Below are 7,158 nucleotides of genomic sequence, written 5' to 3'. Positions count from 1 at the left end.
ATTATTAGTTAAATGTAAAGTTGCTATTCCTGTGAGGAGGAAAATTAATTAATTCTGGCGAACTTTATATCTTGTGTGTTACGTATGTACCTTGTAATTCTATATGCATTTAATTGAACACAAAATGCTTTCCAGACTGTAGCAGACAGTGATTGCATCAGCTGCCGTTGGCCCTCGGGCCTGCGAACAACAATACTCCCCATCCCCGGGCCACCACCTCTGATAACAATGGGATTGTCTGTTTTGATTTTATCTTGTGCTGTAATAACGCAGAGACAGGAGAGAAGTTACACCACAGTCGACACCTCATCAGATCAAAGGATTTACACCTTGGCCCCAGGAAAGAACTGACCAGGACAAACTTCTGTGACATTCCAACTAGAGACACACCCTATCTTGTAACACTCTGTAAAAAATCTAATGTAACCCTTCTTTCTACAACAGTCTCTTGTAGACTCTTCCCTTGTATACATTGATTAAAATATCAAGAGCTGATAATAAACCTGAATCCTGAGTCTCTTTGGATAATGGAGTATAAATCCACTACACCCTGTAACTGTTATTACCCTTCCGGTGTTATTTGTGTAATATGTGGATGTCACCTTGAGAGGAAGAGTAGTGCTCTAGAGTGGTGAAGGGCTGTCTGTGTCTATCTGGGTGTGTGTGTGTGTGTGGATGGATAGTGCTGATTTGCCGTTAGCTGCTTAATAAACTGCATTAAATGCGAGAGCTTTTGTGTGTGTCTTGCATTTTAGCAAGGTGCAGTTGTATTGAAGCGAAAGTGGTTGCCTATAGGTACAGTTGGTGGCTAAAAGTGGAATTGAAGACAAACCAACCCTAACCTTTACCCTAAACCCTAAATAACAAGCCGTGATGCAAATAAAAATCAAACTACGCCCTATTAAGGATTATAATCATTGAACACATCTTTGATGTTTGTTGGTATAGAAATGAATTAGTAGAAAGGGAGTGGATTTTATCTGTTTTTATTAAAATTGGAAGCTTTTTTTGATTACATACACAACATACACATAGGGTAGCAGTGTAGAGTAGTGGTTAGGGCTCTGGACTCCTGACCAGATGGTCATGAGTCTAATCTCAGGTGGGGAACAAGGTACTTTAACCTTGAGCAAGGTAGTTTACCTAGATTGCTCCAGTAAAAACCCAACTGTATAAATGGGTAATTGTATGTAAAAAATAATGTGATATATTGTAACAATTGTAAGTCGTCCTGGATAAGGGAATTTGCAAAGAAATAAATAATAATAACAAGGAGTTCTGTAACCACTGGGGGCCTTAATGAAGAACTTGATTACAATCTTTGCTCTTATGATTTATCATGTATATTGGGTTATAGTTTGTAGCATGGTGGCGCAGGGTTGTATAGCGCTGCTGCCTCACAGCTCCAAGGTTCCAGGTTTGATTCCTGATTCAGGGGAATTTGCCTGTTCTCCCCGTGCTCATGTTGGTTTTCACCAGGCACACCGGTTTCCTCCCCTCATCCAAAAACATACTGGTCAGCTTGATTGGTCACTCTAAACTGCCCTCTGTGTGCGTGCTTGTGTGAGCGTGAGAGCTGGCCAGTGCTGAACTGGTGTCCCATCCTGGGTGGAGTCCTGCCTTGCACTGTGTCTGCTGGGTTAAGCTCCAGCTCGCCGTGACTCTGTATTGGATGAAGTGGTTATGGATGGTTAATATTTGTAATAATGCATTTATTGACATTCACATGTTCTTCAATTAATAAACATTTGGACTGAACATGTTTAATTTTCCCCACACAACCTGTCAAAATCCCACATCAAGTATAATCTATACATTTAGTGGTGCACAGTTCTGCTCCTCTAGAGTCACAATCAGTCCAGCAGGTTTGTGTAGCTGTCTGTAAATCTCTAACTGCTTAAGAGCAAATAAAAGGGTTAATTAAGCAAATTAATTTAAATCAGGTAATGAAGGGCTCGGGGGGGGGGGGGGCAAAAAATTAAAACCTTCTTGCCCCAGAGTTATGCACCCCTGACAAAATAGATGTTAACACAGTCATTCATTCACAGTTGAATGAAGGTTTTTATTATTTCAAAGCATTTATTTATCTGTTTTCATTGAAGTTCTGATTTCCTGTCAAAGGTACTATGAAAACAAACAAGGAGATCGAAATTGCAAACAAAACTTTATTACAAATATATAATGCGGTTTGGACGTAGTCTTTACTTTTGGTTTCAAGTTAAACCATTGAAATTATTTTTATTTTCAATGAACTATATTTGTCCCAAGTCTGTTGGGGAGTCACCCTGGCTCTTTCCTATATCTTCATACTGCATGTCAGAGTCCTGTGAGCAGTACCCAATGAAAGATTGGTCACTATAGAAGCCCCAGAGGATTCCTCGTTTACCATTACCTATGTAACCTGGTGAAGGGTCTTTAAATGTGGTGCTGCAATCCAGGCACTCAGAAATAAAAAAAAATCATTGTAATACATAGCTCCCCCCTCCCTCCCCCCAAAAGGCAAGAATAATCATTAAGCATCAATAAATGTGTATTCATGAGTCATTACCAGCACACAGCCATTACCTACAGCAAACTGTGGTAATTCCCTAGTACACCTGTAAGACCCAAAACAAGCCTTGATTAAACTCAATACATAAAAGTTGATTTTCACTTTTAAACAACTTGTAAAGGAACAGACATTTAAATCAGGGGCATCAGAATAACATAAGACATTCATGAATAGACCATGCAGCCCATCTGGCTTGCTCGGTTCCTATGGCTAAATTAAAGCAGTATAAAATATACATAACAGGAATATATTTTTTACTCAATGGAAGTATTGAAAAGTATTATCAATCTAATCTTACTGTCAAGCCATGCAAAGTGGCAGTCTTCTAAACTGCTGTGTCCCTACATAGCTCTGAATCCTTCACATTTAAGGACAGATTCAAATATGCAGGATCACCCTCCTCCAGCACCATCTCCATTAATATTTTTTCTAGCATTTCTTCCGGAAGGTGTCAAAAACAAACAACTAGACACTTTTTTTTTTTTTTTTAAAGTAAAATAAACTTACTTATTTTTGGAAAGAATTTTAAGTGATTAAACACCATTGTCAATGTACTCATTTGAGTTATTTTACATTGTGAATTATTAGTTTTAAGTATTAGACTTAAATCTAAAATAAACAATCTTACTCCAGATACTAGATTCATGTGTTCCACTGACATATGCAAGATACAGTTTATATTTTCTGCAATGCATGGCATAACTGCATTTCTTTTTATGCTCATCAAGCAAAAAAAAGATATACCTGCCTGTTTCTCCACATGGGAAGCGTCCACCAATGGAGGCCTGGTTTTCTTTGGCAACATGTACAATCTGCTCCGCCACCCTTAGCAACATTTCATTAGCATCGTCTGGCCAATGCACAAAACATTTTCCATGCCTGTTAAATAAAGGGCAAACATATCCTCCATAACTCCTAACACAGGCACTTATTCACCTCCTATATATCATGCAATGGTAAAAGTAAAATGCAATTTTTTTTATAAATAAAAGTTTTTCAAAAACCGGCACATACTTTTTCCATTAACTTTGCCGTTATACATTGGACGGAAAAAAAAAGGTATACAGTTACATATACAAACCTCTGTTTTTAGTACATGTCCTGCAAAAGACTAAAATAAATCTACATGTTTGTGGTGCAGGGCGGTAGGAAAGCCCTGCTATTTAAATGTGTTGTGTATTTATTTTTAGAATGGGCTCTCTCTCTCTCTCTCTGCAGTTTATTTTGAGTTTGTATTATTTTTGTGTTTACTGTTTATTTATATACGATGGCGTAGCTGCGTTTGTTTTGTTTTTATTTAGACATGTTCTGGCAGAGGCGAGGTAGTAGCTCATCCTCTGCCAAGAATAAGATTATAAGAACATAAGAAAGGTTACAAACGAGAGGAGGCCATTCGGCCCATCTTGCTCGTTTGGTTGTTAGTAGCTTATTGATCCCAGAATCTCATCAAGCAGCTTCATGAAGGATCCCAGGGTGTCAGCTTCAACAACATTACTTAACATTACCAAGGAACCAGAGGCTGTTGTTCACACTGGCAAAGTTGGACATGTCTGATGAAATTCCTTTTTTCTAGGAGTATTTTGAACATTTGATGCAGTGAAAATGAGGTGTTTGCCTGTAAGGTAGCTGACACTTAAACATTGCATATTCTGAAAAGACAGGGGGTGAGAATGGAAAATTAAGGTCATTAACAGTTAACTTATTCAGCATTGGAAATCGAAAAGACATCCATCCTAACTAATTAAATATTCATCTAGAAAACTAGTTCAAATTAACAATTCACACCCTGTAAATTAAAATGCAGTTATTTTTGACAGATATGTTTTTACGATATCTAATACTTACATGTTTTTGTGTATTTGGGCAAGAAATAATGAATGTACACTTGCTTTTTGCTGTTATTGCTAAAACCAACTTTGGGAGGATTAAGTCAACATTTAGACCCATCCATTAAAGCCAAATTAGAAATATGTACTTAATAGCAGTTTGATTTATTATAAGTGGGCACTTTCTCCTACCAATAAAAACAACCACCATTAAATTCTGACTTTGCAATTCGGTGGTGGTCAAGTTTTAATTGAATTCCCCCATTTCATTTACACTGAATAAAGGGTATGAATAATTATGGAGCCTACCATTCGCTATAAACATTTAAATAAACATATGTAAACAATAAGTATTAATGATGTTATGCACAATATTTTAATTGAAATGCGTATTGTTCACTAAATATATTAAACAACCTTCAACAATGTTACATGTGAAAACCATTAAATAACAAACCATAACACTGCACTGCACCCATTAGATGAACATCCAAGTGCTTTTTCAAATGGTGGCCTTCATTAGGTTTATATTTGCTTGGCTGGCAAAATGGACAGTGGTACAAAGTGCAGCATTGGGTACACCGGTTCAGCTCAGGCAACACTCCTCCTTTGACTGCTGTTATATAAAACTGAAATACAAAGAGCAAATTACAACATGATTAATAACCTACAATTAATATTTGTCAGTGTATCTAAATTGAGATTGGATGATCTTTAGCTAAATTTAGTAAACACTGTATTGGCACAGTGAGGTATATAGAAGAACTAGTGACAATGGCCTCTATACTCAAAGCTTTTTTTGCAAATGTTGTATTCGCATTTTTTTTTTTTAGAGCTGTAAATGTTGACATAAAATGCAAGTTACGAAGCATGATTTCCTCATACACAACATCTATACATATTAAGCATTTTATTCCTTTTAGAAAAAGTGTCAATAAAAGCTTATTTGTAAAATGCTTTGAGTAGGGAGTAATTGGTGCATTGTTAGGGTGTTTTACATATTACATTACAATGGAAAATGTAAGTTTTAAGTGTTGTTTTCTGGGGACACAATTCTGGTGTAACCTGAGCTGTTGCAATCAGAGCAAGCCAGTACAAACTAGTTTATGCCAGAAAACAAGTTGAGTGCTTGGCCAGATGAAAAACTGGTCCTTCAGCTTTTGGATTCTCCACCTTCAGGCTGCAGAATTGTCACAGCTATTTTTTCCAACACACTTCTTAAAGTCTGAGCCTTGTTTACTTCTGATTATTTATAGTAGGGTAGTCAAAAGAAAATATACATTTTTAGATATAGAATATTTATTTCCAGATATGTTTAAATTCAATGAAGACTGTTTCTAAGGGTCAGTTTGTTTTTGTTTTATTTCAATCTATATTTTCTCTTGACTTCTCTACTGTCAACATAGATATACACATAAAATTCTAATATAATGTTACCTCCATGATAAAAGGCCACTGTCCGTTGTAAGTCCAGAGTTCATTTTATATATATATATAATATAGATATATTTATATATATTATATATTATATCTAATATAAATATATATAAACGTGATATACTCTATTTGCACCAAAACTGAGCTAAAAGCAGGATCATTCATCTCACAGTGCCTACTTTCTAATGTTCAGTGTCCTTTGTCCTCAAAACTCTATATACAGGTACACCACGGTAAATACAACTGAAATGATCATTTCTTTCCATAATTCGATATATGCCAGGCTTCTAAATTTAGGAAAATCCAACATATCCACTGAGCCAATCAGCATACAGTATCACAGTAGCGTATTTAATCTTGTAAATAGTGATTTTATGATTGAACGATGAATATTTTAAAAAAAAATGCAGGGAAGTCAATTTTCTAACAGGGTGTAGCAATGGTGAATAAGCATTCACAAATAATGCTTAGAAAACTGTCACTCGATCGGAACTGTGAAACCTCCCGTCATCTCCCTTGCAATGCCAACCCCACTTAATGGTGTTTTCCGTTTGTGTTCTCCCTCTGCGCGGGATGAGAAATTTATCGTTTGAATTTACTGAAATGTGTTGCATCTTTAGAAATAAGTGTAAAGTCATTTTAAAAAAATGTGGAGATTTATACTTGGTTATGACCCTGACTGAAGATGTCGTTAAGAAAGGGAGCCACTTATACTAACAAGGTCAAGCAATAGGTCACGTTTTACTAAGCATTTTAAAACTAATAAACAAACAATTACCGTAATGAACACTATCGTGGTATGTTGCTTGAAACATAATAACACAATATTCATAATAAAGTTGAGTACTAATTTATAAACAGTAACACGTTTAGCTTGGGACTCCCTGTCTGTAGCTTGGTGTTGTTTACATTATCTTCAGCGGATTTTAAGTGATTGAAAGCTAAAATTACTTTTTTTAAAAGCACACTTTTCTTATCCCAAAACAGTATTGGTAAGCGATAATCAGTTTGTTTGAAAACCAAGCTTTAATCACTGATAATAGGTGCACAGGCGATGATTCCGTGAATGCTATGGGGCTGAAGCACCAATGGGAGAAAATAAGGTCCTGCACAGTGCAAATAAATCATCTGTTCTGTCAAATTATATTGTTGAAACTTCACAAGCAGAACTGTTATTGCAGCGTTTAAAAATGTAAAATCCATTTATACAAAGACTCCCAGCTTTCTAGAAAAGATCTGAGTTTCCCTAGTTTTTCTTTTGTATTTGTTTTGCTCTCATTATTATCTATAGTACATACAGTGTCCAACTGTTCTGGCAGATTCTACTGTACTTGCTGAAGTGGT

General features: G+C 36.0%; 1 long non-coding RNA gene across 1 annotated transcript; it reads right to left on the bottom strand.

The window, feature by feature from the left end:
* Positions 1-1,065: 1,065 nt before the first annotated feature.
* On the bottom strand, positions 1,066-3,712 carry LOC121315297. The gene is made up of 3 exons (XR_005950233.1): positions 3,633-3,712; positions 3,296-3,430; positions 1,066-1,663 (listed from the first exon to the last, which is right to left on the bottom strand). It is a non-coding gene; the product is annotated as an uncharacterized LOC121315297 (long non-coding RNA).
* Between the last annotated feature and the right edge of the window lie 3,446 nt (positions 3,713-7,158).

The sequence above is a fragment of the Polyodon spathula genome, chromosome 5 (assembly GCF_017654505.1).
Source record: "Polyodon spathula isolate WHYD16114869_AA chromosome 5, ASM1765450v1, whole genome shotgun sequence".
In the NCBI taxonomy this organism is placed as follows: domain Eukaryota; kingdom Metazoa; phylum Chordata; class Actinopteri; order Acipenseriformes; family Polyodontidae; genus Polyodon; species Polyodon spathula.
This window is presented reverse-complemented; position numbering and strand designations above follow the sequence as displayed.